The following is a 16123-nucleotide window of genomic DNA, read 5'->3' on the forward strand; positions in this document are numbered from 1 at the left end:
CCTCCCCAATGTCCATAATCCCACCCCCTTCTCCCAACCTCCCTCCCCCCAGCAACCCTCAGTTTGTTTTGTGAGATTAAGAGTCACTTATGGTTTGTCTCCCTCCCAATTCCATCTTGTTTCATTGATTCTTCTTCTACCCACTTAAGCCCCCATGTTGCATCACCACTTCCTCATATCAGGGAGATCATATGATAGTTGTCTTTCTCCGCTTGACTTATTTCGCTAAGCATGATACGCTCTAGTTCCATCCATGTTGTCGCAAATGGCAAGATTTCACATCTTTTGATTGCTGCATGGTATTCCATTGTGTATATATACCACATCTTCTTGATCCATTCATCTGTTGATGGACATCTAGGTTCTTTACATAGTTTGGCTATTGTGGACATTGCTGCTATAAACATTCGGGTGCAAGTGCCCCTTTGGATCACTACGTTTGTATCTTTAGGGTATGATTGGTCAGGCCCAGTTGATAATGTCTCTATTATAATGTCAGTCATCCCCTTTAACATCACCTAATTGCGTAGATAAAATCCATCATATACAAAGTGCTGGGAATTATGTAGCATTTATAAGTCTGGTGGAGCAGTAAGGGTAACAAGAAGCCTTGGAATTTTTAAAATTCTGCCTATCACACCCCCTTTGCCTGTAATTTTGGAGATTATTTCTGGGGAGAGTAGACTAGGGTAGGTGAAGGAGCTCCTTTTTAGTACTGGCTTTATCAGCATGCTTGATAGGACAACATTCTACCCAGGTCTTCAAATAAGAACTTTCTTAAAAATTGGTTTTACTAATAGATGCAATTTAAATACAATGAAAGTTGTAAGTCTTAAGTGTATATCACAATGAGTATGGACAAAGTAGTCATGTAACCACTGCCATAATCATGGTGTAGCACCATCCCATCATCACTTGAGTTTTATCATCTCACAATAAGAAAACAAAATTTGTAACTACATATGATGATTCATGTTAACCAAACTTCTTGTGATCATTATTTTTTCATATATACGTATATCAAGTCATTATGTTGTACAACTTAAATTAGTACAGTGTTATGTGGTATTTATATCTCATTAAAACTGGGAGGGGTGTTTGGTGTTCCTTTGCAGTCAGTCTGCTAACTATCAGAAACCACTGATGTGCTTCCTGTCAGTATTGTTTTGTCTTTTTTTTAAAATTAAAGATTTTAATTTATTTATTTGAGAGAGAGAGAATGAGCAGTGGGGAGGGGAGGGCAGGGGGGAAGAGAGATTGAGAGAGAGAGAGAAGCAGACTCACTGCTGAGCAGGAAGCCTGACACGGGAGTTGATCCCAGGACCTGGAGATCATGACCTGAGCCGAAGGCAGACACTCAACCGACTGAGCCAGCCAGGCACCCCAGTTTTGTCTTCTTAAAAATCTTACGAGTAGGGGGCATCTGGATGGCTCAGTGGGAAGAGCATGTGACTCTTGATTTGGGGATCATGAGTTGGAGTCCCCATGTTGGTTGCAGAGGTTACTCAAATAAATAAAAATTTTTAGAAAGTAAAGATTTTATATTTATTTATCAATTATATACAATATATAGTTTTTTGAGGTTGATGTATATCAGTAGTTTGTTCTTTTTTATTCCATATTAAGTCATATTCCATTGTATGGATATATCACAGTTTATTTATTCCTCGGTTAATGGACATTTGTTGTAGTTTCCAAAAGAGGGATGCTGTCAGTCCTGCTAGCAATCCTTTTATATCTTCGTGGTCAGTAGCCTCTCTCATTTTCCACAGTGGAAGTTTTCTTCAATAATTTTCTCCTTATCTCTCTGTGAAGATAATCATTATTTCATCATTATTTCACAGAGAAAATTGGGCCTACAAGCCCCACATTTCCTCACATTTTCTGCCCCTGAACTTGTATATTTATAATGGCACCAAATTTTTGTTTTCTCTAGTCTCAGAGAAGAATAGGACTTCCTCTATTCAAAAGTAATTTCTTCCATTCCACCCTGTTTGATAGTTATATTACTAATAATTGTTAACATCTCATTTATTGGGTACTTACTATATGTTAGTTGTTCTAAATTCTTTTTTTTTTTTTTTTAAGTTGTTCTAAATTCTTATATTCTAATCTCACAACAGCTCCCGGAGGTAGATCCTGTTACATTCCCATTTTATATCCTATGGAGGCATAAAAAATTTAACGGGTCAAGCTTTACAAGATACTAAAGGATAGAATAAGTGTTTAAATTTCTGTAGTCTGGGGGCACTTGGGTGACTCATTTGGTTGTCTTTCCCCTCCCCTTTCCCCCTCCCCTCCCCCCCATCTCCTCCCCTTCTCTCCTCCCTCCCTCCCTCCCTCTTTCTTTCTTTCTTTCGTTCTTTTTCTCTTGATTTTATTTATTTGAGAGGGAGAGAGAGAAAGAGAGAGGCGCATGAATAGAAGGAGCTGCAGAGAGAGAGGGACAGGCAGACTCCCCACCAAGCAGGGAGTCCAATATAGGGCTTGATCCCCAGACCCTGATATCATGACCTGAGCCAAAGTCAGACTTGCAACTGACAGAGCCACCAGGTATCCTAATCTTGGATCTTTCTAATTCATCCTTTACCTAAGCTACCACAGTGATCTTTCCAAAGCAAAACTGAATGCATTGCTCATTTTTTTAAAGTTATTTAGTGATTCTGTATTGCCCAGAGGGTAAATTAAAACCTTTTTAGCTTAGCTGAAAACTTTCAGCCTTTGGCTTTCTTACTGCTGCTCTTGAGTTTCCTTTCTTACTTTCTTCACCTCTTAAATTTCAGCCATATCAAAGAAATTTTTTTACCAGAAATCTCATCTCCCTTATCTTCTTGGAGAGAGAGTTCATGGTACCTTTCTATTGCCTTGTTGGCCTGGGGACTATTGCAGAGGATGTGGGGGAGGTTCAATGGGAAAGAATAAATTGGTTTCCTGCTGTGAGGGGGAAGATGATTAACTATAGAAATAATTACCATTGTTAATGTACAGTGTGTTATAAAGCTTACAAAAAGCTTCCTGATTATTTTGCCCTTCATTTATCTTCATAGGAACTTCAGAGTTTAGACATTGTATTCTCACCATAAGAAAGAGTATCAGCTCCGATAATTAGAGAAGCTTAGGGAGGAGAGAGTAGGAGAGGAGTATGGTAGACATCTCAAGGAGTACTTCAGAGTCTACCTAGAAAACACAATCAGAAATCTGTGGGAATACTCATCCATAGTGTTATGTGCTGTCACTCAACCTTGTGTCATGTAGGGAGACTACTTAGCCCAGTATTGTTGAAATTGGAAAAAGATCACCTAAAGTAAGTCTAACTAGAATAGTGATCCACATTGGGAGTAAAGAGTGAAAAAAGGGTTTGGTTGGGATTTTACCTTGAAAAATACAATTTAAAAATTATTTTGAGTATTATATGTAAATGAAGAATCACTAAATTCTGCTTCTGAAACCAGTATTATATGTTCACTAACTAGAATTTAAATAAAAACTTGAAACAAAACAATAAATAGAGCCTTGAAATACATTGAAGAAGCATGTGAAGAAATACTCTTACATCTATGTGATGTTTAATCACATGCCTTTTGTTGTTTTATCTATTCCATCTTGAGATATAATAAAAATTTATTTTTCTATAAAAATAAAAATTATTTTATCATATTCATCATAATTTTTGTTATATTTAAGTCTACGCTAATTTGAAAGTAATTAATTTAGGGAGGATTGTAATTTTTCTGATAGAATTATATAATGAATACTGTATGTGTTTTATCAAATTCAAGATACAATTGTAAGGCATATTGTTGTTTTATATATGACTAACAGAAAAAAAGTGTTGCCAGTTTAACTGATATAATACTTTTTATGACTTAACTTTTATACTTGCTGAAATAACTTTTAGATTTATCTTTTTTAATTATATCATTCTTATAAATCCATAAAAAGGAAAATATGAATGAAATAGATTGATAAAGGTATTCACTCCTAAATCTACTTCACACTTATAATTTGACTTTCCAGTTACTGATTTAAAGATTTTACTTATTCATTTGTGAAAGAGAGAGAGAGACAGACCACAAGCAGGGGGAGCAGCAGGCAGAGGGAGAAGCAGGCTCCCTGCAGAGCAAGGAGCCCAATGCAGGACTCCATCCCAGGACCCTGGGATCATAACCTGAGCTGAAGGCAGACGCTTAACCAACTGAGCCCCTCAGGCATCCCACCATTTCTTTTTTAAATTAGGGTAATTGATGTTCATGTTTTCTCAAATAATATTATCCTCTATGGCACCAAGTGCATTGATATTTCAACACTTCCTTTCCTTTTTTTTAAAATTGTATTATGTTAGTCACCATAAGATATATCATCAGTTTTTGGTGCAGTGTTCCAAGATTCATTGTTTATGCACAACACCCAGTGTTCCATGAGATTTCAAAATTTCTGAAGAGTACTCCAGTGTTGGGGTGCCTGGGTGGCTTAGTTGGTTAAGCTGGCTGCCTTCGGCTTAGGTCATGATCCCAGGGTCCTGGGGTCGAGCTCCACATGGGCTCCCTGCTCATCAGGGAGCCTGCTTCTCCCTCTCCCTCTGCCTGCTGCTCTCCCTGCTTGTACTCACTCTCTGTCTCTCAAGTAAATAAAATCTTTAAGAAAAAAAAAAAAAGAGTACTCCAGTTTTGTCTCTTGCATTTTCTTTCAAGGAGTTAACACAGTCTGCATGTTTTATTGTTAGCATTTCCTTGTTCTTAAAAGGAATCAGTGGAAAGTTTTCAACGACTAGCAGGGGTCATGTTTCCTTTTGAACAAGCCCATAAGTGATTTCTTATATCAAAACTTTAAGAGGTTACAGTTGTCCAGTTTTGACACCAAGAAAGATAAACTAACAAAATTTAGATATCACTCAAGCATAACATTTATGTTATAATTGATATCTGGCCAACAGTTGGTGAGATTATAAGAGTATAAGATGACATTGACTATAAGATGTACCTCACTTCATAGATGTTAAAATGTTAAAAATTATTCATATTAGAATTGATGAAAGATGGTGCACCCTTCACTTCATGATTTTACATATACTTCTATATAATATAAAAGAGAACCAATTTTTAAAAATGGCTGAGACTTTGGCAGTTTTCTAAAGATCATTTCTTAATTTTTTAATAAACAAAATATTTTGAGGAATCAACATTATAATTCTTTGCAGTTTTCTTTTATTCATTTTATTTGTCCTGTCATATGTAGAGATGATTTTGCATCTGATTTGAACAATTTACAATATCACTGTCAACATCTTTATGACATCCTTCATCTTTGGCAAGATTTGCAATTTCTTTTGCCATTCATTTTGTATAACATCCAACAGTCAGGGAGAGATTGACCAACAAAGACCTTGATGTGATGAATGTGAATAGAAACTGGTGTTAAGTGGGGACGGAATAATACCTGGGAACTAATTTTATAGTAGTCATTTGGGCTGTGACTCTCTTTACTTCTCAGTTCAACATTATAAGTAGCTAAATCTTTATATAACTGTACCTAGAACATAATACAATAATGAATATTTGTAATAACTCTGACTCTTCAAGAAAAAAATTAAAATCAGTAATTTAAGGCAGCATTATCTATTGATAAATATTAATAGTCATCATTTGTACAGTTTGAAAATGTATATACATTTATCCTGTGGTTTATCCTTATAACCACTCACAGAATCTCCATTTTGCTGATGAAGAGAAGCAGTTTTAAAGAGGTTGTGACACATGCAGCAATATGTGTTTTCTAATACTTTTACAAATCACAATATAAATAAACCTAAATAGGTAAGATTAGGTTCTGAGTCTTAAAAATTAATCCTTTGGAATTGGAAAACTGCTATAAATTATTTGCTCAGTATGTTTTATTAAATGCTTTGGGAAATCATAATGAATTATAACATTGTTTCTGTGGCAAAATGAAATTGAAGTCCCTGGCTTTAAGCATTTGGAACATAATTTCTAGGTTGAATTGAAATTTTACAGAAAATGTGTATTTCAAAGTAATTATATATGCTTGCATATGAATTCAAAATGTTCTCTGGGTCACTGGAATTTTCAAAAAATGAAAAATGAAATATTCAAAAGTCAGGGAAACTAAAAAGGAAGACTCCAGACAAATGGTTTGCTTTCTTCTAAACAGTATGAATAAAAAGTAAGAGTCTAATCCTGACAATAATTCTTTAGGTAGGAATTATTATTCCAAAGTTACAGCTTTTGAAACCAGCTCAGAGTCCTTAGTACTCTGTATAAGATCACATAGAATGTAGAGATAGGATGTAAGCCCAGATGTGTGGCTTTGGAGATTATGCTTTTAGGTGTTTTACTATGCTCTTTGCTCCTTTTTAAATCTCATATTAGTATTTGCTTTAATTTAGGTAAAACTTGTAGACATAATTTTGTAGAGCAGGTATAGACAGACTTTTTCTGTAAAGGAGCAAGTAGTAAATATTTCAGACTTTGCAGTCCATATTGTCTCCTATAAAACAAATGGATGTGGCTGTGTTCTAGAAAAACTGTGTTTACAGAAACAGGCAGCAATCTAGATGTGACCTGGGTATTACAGTTTGCTAATTCTTGTTAAAAAGTATCATAATAGCAAGTTAATTATTTAATACTAAATTGTTTATTTAAAAAAATATTTCAGTTCTCTAAAAAGTATTCTCTTATACTTCTAAAATAACATGTTTGGTACAAAGAAATGAATATGTGTAAATTATGAAGCAAAATAATATACTCAGGAGGTCAGAGCACTGATAAGTTAGGTGTATATACTGCTCTCTAATCTAGGGATTGGCAAATGTTTTTCTGTAAAAGGCCAGGTAGTAATTATTTTAGGCTTTATTAGCGATAAGGTCTCTGTCATAACTGCAAACTGAATTATGGCACAAAACTAAATATAGACATTGTGTAAATGAATGAGTGTAGCTGAGTTCCAATAAGACTTTATTTATGAACACTGAAATTTGAATTTCTTTTTTTTTTTTTAAAGGTTTTATTTATTTATTTGACAGAGAGGAATCACAAGTAGATGGAGAGGCAGGTGGAGAGAGAGAGAGAGGGAAGCAGGCTCCCTGCTGAGCAGAGAGCCCGATGCGGGGCTCAATCCCAGGACCCTGAGATCATGACCTGAGCCGAAGGCAGCGGCTTAATCCACTGAGCCACCCAGGCGCCCCGTGAAATTTGAATTTCTTATAAACCACATGTGGTCGTGAAATATTCTCTTCATTTTTTCCCACCATTTAAAAATGTGAAAAACCATTCTTAGCTTATGGACCATGCAAAAATAGGTGGCAGACTAGATTTAGCCTGTGATCTGTAGTTTGCAATCCTGTCCTAACCTTTTTTTCTGCCTTCTCCCAGAGGTGACCATTATCCTGAATTTTGAATTTATCATTACTGTGGATTTTTATTTTATTTTATTTTTTATTTTTTAAAAGATTTTATTTATTTATTTATTTGACAGACAGAGAACACAAGTAGGCAGAGAGGCAGGCAGAGAGAGAGAGAGAAGCAGGCTCTGCACTGAGCAGAGAGCCTGATGCGGGGCTCGATCCCAGGACCCTGGGATCATGACCTGAGCCAAAGGCAGAGGCTTTAACCCACTGAGCCACCCAGGCGCCCCTACTGTGTATTTTTAAAAATGCTTTTCTCCACTTATGTATATACACCTACACAATGTCGTATCCTGTTTTATTTTTGAGCTTATAAAAATTATACTGTATATAGACTGGGACTTGTTTTTTTTTCATTTAACATTTTTTTCCTGAAATTCATTCATGTAGTTGAATGTAGTTGTACAGTATCCTGTTGTGTGCATATTATCACAATTATTAATTCTCCTGACAATAGGTATTTATTTAGTTGGGTTTGAGTTCTGCTTTGAACATTCTTTTACATGTTTCTTGGTGCACATGTGCAAGAATTTTTCTTGGTTATCAGTTTTCCTCTGTTGAGTAACTTAAAAAATCTGCTGGATTATTTCCTTTGAGAAATGTTACTTTCTTATTAACTCATATTAAGTCATTTGGAATTTACTTATACTAATGGAAAAATGCCTTAAAAATGTGCAGTTAAGTGTTACACCTTTCATTCATTTATGTAATATTACACAAACATTTATTGACCGTAGTATATTGGTTTTGTGCCAGCAAGAGAATGTAAGATAAGCAATAGTTATACCAACAAACAATAGCAGTGGCTGTTTACTGAAAGCTTAGTGTGCCAGGCATGATGTTAAATATTTTATATACATTATCTCTGTTAAAAATTAGTTTTCTAGGGATCCTATAACAAAATACCATAAACCAAGTGGCTTAAACAATAGAAACTTGTTATCTCACAGTTCTGGAGGGTAAAAGTCCAAGATCAACATGTCTGTAGGGTAGATTCCTTCTGAGGGCTGCAAGATAGAATCATTTGTGTCTATCTTCTGGTGGTTGCAGTCTTTAGCATTCCTTGACCTTAGAATCATTATTCTGATGTCTGCCTGCATTTCACATAGTGTTCTCCCTGTATGTGAACCTGCTTCAAATTTCCCCTTTTTATAAGGACATCAGTTGTATTGTATTAGAACCCACTCTAATGATATCCTTTTAACTTGATTAAGAATCTATTTCTAAATAAGTTCAAATTCTAGGGTACTAGGGGTTAGGACTTCAACATACGGATTTCAGAAGAACACAGTTCAACCCATAATAGTCTCTTTTAGACTTTACAGCAGTCCCATGTAGCTGTTGAACCTTAATGATACTGGTTCTGTCATAGTGTATACTGTATTACAAAAACCCTAGCTACTAAAAAGTGACTTAGGCACAGTTCCAGAATAAAATAGCATAAACCCTCCTTTGTCTGCTCCTCCCTTCTAGATAGAATTAAATACTCTGGAAACTAGTTAGCTTACAACGGTGGTAGGATTCTGTATCCTGGAAAGAAGAAGAGGAGCTAACTAGAGACCTCAGGACTTAAGAAGTAGCAATGTGGTTTCCTGGGGTTTCTTTTTATCTCCCATATATTGTGGGCTGGGTGTTGGCCATGCTTGCCTCCCAGATCCACCATAGACAAAAAAAAAAAAGCTAAAACAAAAACCAAAAGGCTGCTCTCACTCCCCACATTACTGGGAAAGAGGAATCTCAGGATCTGCTACAGTAGGATCGTGTTGTAAACTGTGGGCAACAATGAAGCCTCAGGCTGCCCCAACCTCATTCTACAACTAGAGCATGGGTAGGTGACTTGGAGGGCAGTTTGACCCATCAGTGGCAAAAAAGCCTTGGACAGTCCCAGTTCCACTCAACAACTAGGGCACTAGCAGGTGATTCGATCTATCCCCAACAGAGTAGCAGCCACAAGGCCTTTGTATCTCTGTGCCCTCCCCCTAGAAACATACACCCAGACAAGTGTCATCTGTCACCTACTCTCAGGAGATCTTCCAGTAATAGCAGGTGGCTTAGGGAGGCAACTTTCATTATCATAAGATAGCACCAGGAGAGACTGAGCAGGAGTACCATCAACACCAGAACAATGAAGCATATTGGAATAATATTACAAGGGTCCAGGAAAGCAAACTGTCATTAGAAATAAAGCCCACAAAAGTAGGCCAGAACCTAAATGCCAATCCTAAATGGAGCTATTGCCTACTAAAATTGAAGCTATTAAGAGTTTTTAAATAATTAAAATATTCAGGATATAATAAAAAAAATCTCTTGTCATAACCAAGAACCAGGAAAATCACAACCTGAGTGAGTAAGGCCACAGCGCTGCCACTGTTACCAAGATGAATTACATAATGGAATTATCTGAGAAAGATTTTTTTTTTTTAAGATTTTATTTATTTATTTGACAGAGAGAAATCACAAGTAGATGGAGAGGCAGGCAGAGAGAGAGAGGGAAGCAGGCTCCCTGCTGAGCAGAGAGCCCGATGCGGGCCTCTTCCTAGGACCCTGAGATCATGACCCGAGCTGAAGGCAGCGGCTTAACCCACTGAGCCACCCAGGCGCCCTCTGAGAAAGATTTTAAAGCTGCTTCAAACAAATACTTTAGCAAGCAATTAAAACTCTTTTGAATGAATTAAAAAAGGAAAATCTCAGTGAAGAAATAGAAGTTACAAAAAATAACCAAATGAAAATTATGTAATTGGAAAATACTATAATAACAAAAATTTTAAATTCACTGGGTAGATTCAGTGGTAGAGTGGAGATGACAGAAGAAAATTTTTCTGTCTTAGGGATCTGTGGAACAATAAGAAGAGATTTAACATTTGTATCATTGGAGCCCAAAGGATAAGAGAAAGAATGTGGGAGTGAGAAAATTATTTGAAGAAATAATAGCTGAAAACTTTATATATTTGGCAAGGGACATAAACCTACAGATGGAAGAAGCTGAGCAAATCCCCAACTAGAATAAACAAATCTTTCCCAAGCAATATTATTAAATTTCTGAAAGTAAAAGACAAAACAATTCTTTATTGAGAGAGAAATGACATATTACCTATAAAGCAGCACCAATTTGAATGATATCAGATCCCTCATCTGAAACCATGGAGTATGGAAGAAAATGACAGGATTTTTCAAGTGCTAAAGGAAAAGAACTGTCAATCCTGAATCCTTTATCTAATTAAACTGTCCTTCAAGGGGGAAATAAAGACATTCTCAAGCAAAGTAAGCTAAAAGAATCTGTTGTTAGCAGAGCAAATAAAATTGCTAAGGACAAAGAGACAAAGACATTATATAATAACAATAGAATCACTCCTGTAAGGAGTTACTGCAGTGGTAAGTGGGTATATGCCAACAATGGAGTTTCAAAATATATAAAGTGGAAACAGAGCTGAAAGGATAAATCAAATCCACAAGTATAGTTTGGGACTTCAGTACCCTACTTCTCAGTGATTGATAGAACTGCTAAACAGAAATTAGCAATGTTATAGAATAGCTGAGCACCATCACAAGCTACCAAGTTCTATTTTATACTTGTAGAGCATTCAACCCAACAATAGCACAACATACTTTTTTTTCAAGTGGAAATAAGTTAACATGCAAAGAGACATCACCAAGACAGACTATATGCTGGATCATAAAATCTCAAGGAATTCAGAAGAATCAAAATTTCACAGAGTATAATCTTTGAACTTGATGGAACCAAACTAGAAATCTATACTAGAAAGATGACAGGAAAATGTACAAACAATTGAAAATTAAAACACTTTTAACTAAGATGGGGTCAAATAGGAAATCTAGAAAGAAACTTAAAAATACATAGAACTGAATGAAAATAGACACACAACATATTAAAATTTGTGAGATACAGCTAGAGCCCTGCTCTGAAGGAAATTTATAACACTAGATGCTTATATTGGAAAAGAAGAAAGGCTTCAAATCAGTCTTAAATTCCTATCTCAAGATGCTGGAAAAAGAAGAGCAAAATAGACCCAAAGCAAACAGAATGGAGGAAATCATTATAAGTAGAAATCAATGAAATTGAAAATGAGAAAATTATTAAGAAATTTAATGAAACAGAAAACTGGTTCTTAGAAAAAAATTGAATGAAATTGATAATCTCTAGATAGACAATAAAAACAAAGATGACATAAATCACCAATATCAAGAATAAAACAAGGGATATTACTACAGATTTTGTAGTGAGTAACAGGGTAATAACAAGCACCTTGACACTCATAAATTCAACAACTTAGAAGAACTAGATCAAGTCTTTGAAAACTACAGACTACTAAATTGGAATAGATACCTTAAGTAGCCCTGTAACTTAGTTATTTTGGTTTTGTGGGTTTTTTTTTTTTTTTTTTTTAGATTTTATTTATTTACTTGTCAGAGAGCGAGAAAGCGAGCACAGGCAGGCAGAGGCAGAGGGAGAAGCAGGCTCCCTGCCGAGCAAGGAGCCCGATGTGGGCCTCGATCACAAGACGCTGGGATCATGACCCAAGCCGAAGGCAGCTGCTTAACCGACTGAGCCACCCAGGCATCCCATTTAAAAATTTAATTTGTGATTTAAAAGGTATTAAAAAAAAAAAAGAAATCTTCAGCCCTACCTGGTTTCACTGGAGAATTTTGCCAAACAGTCAAAGAATTAATACCAGTTTGATACAATGATACAGTCTCTTAGGAAATAGAAACAGAAGGAATATTTCCGAACTCATTCTGAGGCCTGTATTACCGTTCCCAAGCTTGACAAAGCACAAAAAAGAAAAGTACAGACTAATGTATCTCATGAACCCAGGTGCAAAAATCTGTAATAAAATTTTAGTTATTCTAATCTAACATGACCAAGTAGCATTTAGTCTGGAAATGCAAATCATGTTTCAATATTAGAAAATCAGTGTAATCCACTGTATCAGGAGGCTGAAGAAGAAAAATCATATCAAATCAATTGATGCAGAAAATCTTTTGATAAAGTTCATGACTTAAACTGTCAGTAAACTAGAAATAAAGGGAAACACCCTCAACTTCATAATAGGCATCTACAAAAAACCCAAAAACCTTAAATCTAACTTCATATACATAGAAGACTAAGTGCTCTCCGTCTACAGTAGGGAAAAAAAGAAGGATGTTTGCTCTCACCACTGGAATCACAATATTGTACTGGAAGTTCTAGTTCTAGTTACTAGTTCTAGTTACTGCAGTAAGGCAGGAAAGAGAAAAGGCATACAGAGTTGAAAAGAAGGAAGTAATGAAATAATTGCTATTTCCAGTTGACATGATTATTTGTTTAGAAAATCCCAAGAACTCTCTGAAAACTCTCTGGAACTAAAAAAATGAGTTCATTATAGTTAGCAGGATACAAGATTCAACACAGAAAAATCAACTGAATTTCCATACATTGACAATAAACAAGTGTATAAAAATACAATACCATTTATTTCCAAAAAATGAAAAAAAAATTAGTAAAACATGCAGGATTTATGCAATTAAAATGACAAAATGTTGATGAAATCAAAGAAGATCTAAATACTTAAAGAATCATACCATGTTCCATACCATGTTCATGAATTGGAAGACTCAATGTAGTAAAAATGGTAGGTTGTCCTAACTTGACCTTTGTTTAGTGCAATTCCTGGTAAAATCTCAGGAACATTTTTTATAGATACAGACAAACTTATTCTAAAATGTATATGGAAAGGGAAAGGTCTTAAAACAGCCAGAACTGTTTTGAAGAATTAAGTGGTACCCCGGATTGGAGTATCTTTAAAAAAACAAAACAAAACAAAACAAAACAAAAAAACAAGTGATTAAAAACTAGATGCTGGTGATGATGTGGAGAAACTGAATTATCCATTGCTGGTAAGAATGTAAAGTGACACAGCCATTATGCAAAATAATTTGACAGTCCCTTTTAAAACTAAAAATGGATCTACCAAAGGTAATTCTACTCTTGCACCTATGTCCCAAAGAAAATAAAATGTATTTTCACTCAGAAATGTATACAAATGTTCTTAGCAACTTCTAACTCTTCATAGCCAAAAAGTTGAAACTGCCCAATGTCCTGCTGTAAGTGAATGAATGAGCAAATTATGGTATATCCATACCATGGAATATTAGCAGTGAAACAGAACAAACTATTGATTTATGCATCCAATACCTTGAATGGACTGCAAGGAATAATATGAAGTAAAAACAGTCCATCTCAAATGGATATGTACTGTTTGATTCCAATATGTAAATTTTGTGAAATGTAAAGATGGAGAACATATAAGTAGTTGATGAGTGTTAGGTAGGGAGTAGTGAATATGGCTGTGAAGTGTATAGTAATGGTACAATTGAGTATCTTGATTATGGTGATGGTTACATAAGGTTATATGTGTGACAAATTGCATTAATACAGATACACTATATGTCATGTATAATTGCTAGAATCAGTTTCCTGGCTTTGATAGCATACTATAGTTATGCAAGATGATAAACTTGTGAGAGGATGGATGCAGGGTCCATGAAAACTCCTTGCACATTTTACCTTTCTGTGAATCTATAATATTTCAAAATGAAATGTTAAAAAAAATTGCTTCACAGGGACCCCTTGTGGCTCAGTGGGTTAAAGCCTCTGCCTTCGGCTCAGGTCATGATTGTAGGGTCCTGGGATAGAGCCCCGCATCAGGCTCTCTGCTCCTTGGAGAGCCTGCTTCTTCCTCTCTCTCTGCCTGCCTCTTTGCCTACTTGTGATCTGTCTGTCAAATAAATAAATAAAATCTTTAAAAAAAAATTGCTTCAAAGTAACTCACATTTTCTACTTAAAGTTCTCAAATACCATGAAAGAAAGATACAGTCTATAGTGATACTAAGTTCTTCTCCACCCACTCTTCTGTAACTGTAGATACTTCCATCATCTTTTCATAGTTCACCTCACATCTTTGCCCAGTCTTCCCTATTTCTTGTTTTCCTTCACCTTCCTACTCTCTAACTCATATTTTAAAAGCTCAAGGAACTGATAAGCTAATGCCAAGACCCCTTTGAAGAGGGGAAGAAACTGAGTGGGCAGTAGCCTTTGGTCAGGCTCCAAGAAAAGACAGGCAGAGCACATTCATATAATAACATTTTTTGTTTTGATATACCCACAAAGTAGGTGGTATTATTATGTCCAAACTTACAGCAAGTTTCAGTAATTTTGCTGAAGGTCAGCAATGGTTAGGTGACATTGACAAATGTGTGAACTGACAGAATTTGGAGTCTTTCATAGTCCATGTTCTTAACCATCATAAATACTGTCTGTCCACCATTATGATACACTGATGTGCACTACTGCAGATGGTATATATAAAAATGGTAGGGCATGTCACACTTAACTGACTGGAGGAGGTATGAGCAAGGCTTTCTCCATGGGAGAAATGTTTGATTTGCATTTTGGAAGATGAGTAGAATTAGCCATTTTAAGAAGATGAGTGAAATCATGACATAGTCTATAAACCACATGTAGTCATCATGGCTAGAATGTAGGCATTGGCAGAGATGAGGATAGATGCAGCTAGATCACAAATGGCCTTATCTGCCATGCAGTGGAATAGAATGTATATGAATAATCTATATTCATATATTATGAAGATATGGAAACCATTGGAAGGTTTATGTGGGCTTTGATGTGAAAGAAACTGTTAAAAGGGCTATTCTGCATTGTAGAGAACAGACAGGAGTGAAATAGACTAAGAGGTGTAATGATAAATTAGGAAACTCTTGGAAAGTCAGAAGTCAAGAGAAGAGAGCATGAACTAAGGCAGAAACTAAAGGGGTAGTTAGACAGGAGGAGGTGGCTTAGTAATTTGATGGTCCTTTGTTTTTGGCAGGGTAGAGAAAGAGGCAAAGAAAACTCCCAGCTTGCTGCCTTGGGTGTCAGATTGTGATCAATAACTGAAGTAGGATAAAAATCATATAGTAAAAAGGATGATGAAGTCAGGTTTATAAATTGTTTGAAGTAGCTTTGCTGCATAGTGAGTAGAGTTGTCCAGATGCTAGTTGAATATACACAGACATTCAAGAAAAAGGACTACGAGGCTGATTGAGATTTGGGAATCAGCAACATATGTTAAAGCCTAGGAATAAGAAGAGAAGGAGGACCAGAGAATGAACCTTGACAAAATATTGACATTAGTGATGAGCCAAGGAAGAGAAAAGCCAGGGAAAAATAGTGAGGATTGATTGGAAGAACCCAGGAGAGAGTGCTGTTATAAATATGAAAGAGAAGAGAGATTTCTTTTTAATGTGTGAATTATAGAACACTATTTGGTGGAATATTATGAATACTATATAGTCAGTTAATAATACTGTTTTTAAGGATATTGAATGTAAGGAGAGACTTGGAATATTACAATTAATTGATATGCTGATTAATATTAAGGTAAAATCAGAATATAGTAAAATTCCAGTTTTGTAAAGATAAAATGTGTATGTATTTATACATATGAGGAAAAAGAAATTTGGAAGTAAATTAACTTTAGACTTTAGGTGCTTTGGGTTGTCGAATCGTGAGTGATTTATAAGCTTTCTGCAGTGAACATATGTTTTTATGAGAGGAAAAAAATACTTGTATGGATTCAAACTCATCTCCAGTGGAAATATTAATTAAAAATTTACTCAAAAGTGTCCATTTGAATTGTGAACTAG

At 35.5% G+C, this 16123-nt stretch overlaps 1 protein-coding gene across 7 annotated transcripts in view; it reads left to right on the forward strand.

Annotated features, from left to right (window-relative positions):
- The window catches only part of NEK1 (NIMA related kinase 1), a 216186-nt gene that overhangs the window by 82913 nt on the left and 117150 nt on the right, over positions 1–16123 (forward strand). The window lies entirely within an intron of this gene.

Source organism: Mustela erminea, chromosome 2 (assembly GCF_009829155.1).
Source record: "Mustela erminea isolate mMusErm1 chromosome 2, mMusErm1.Pri, whole genome shotgun sequence".
Taxonomy (NCBI): domain Eukaryota; kingdom Metazoa; phylum Chordata; class Mammalia; order Carnivora; family Mustelidae; genus Mustela; species Mustela erminea.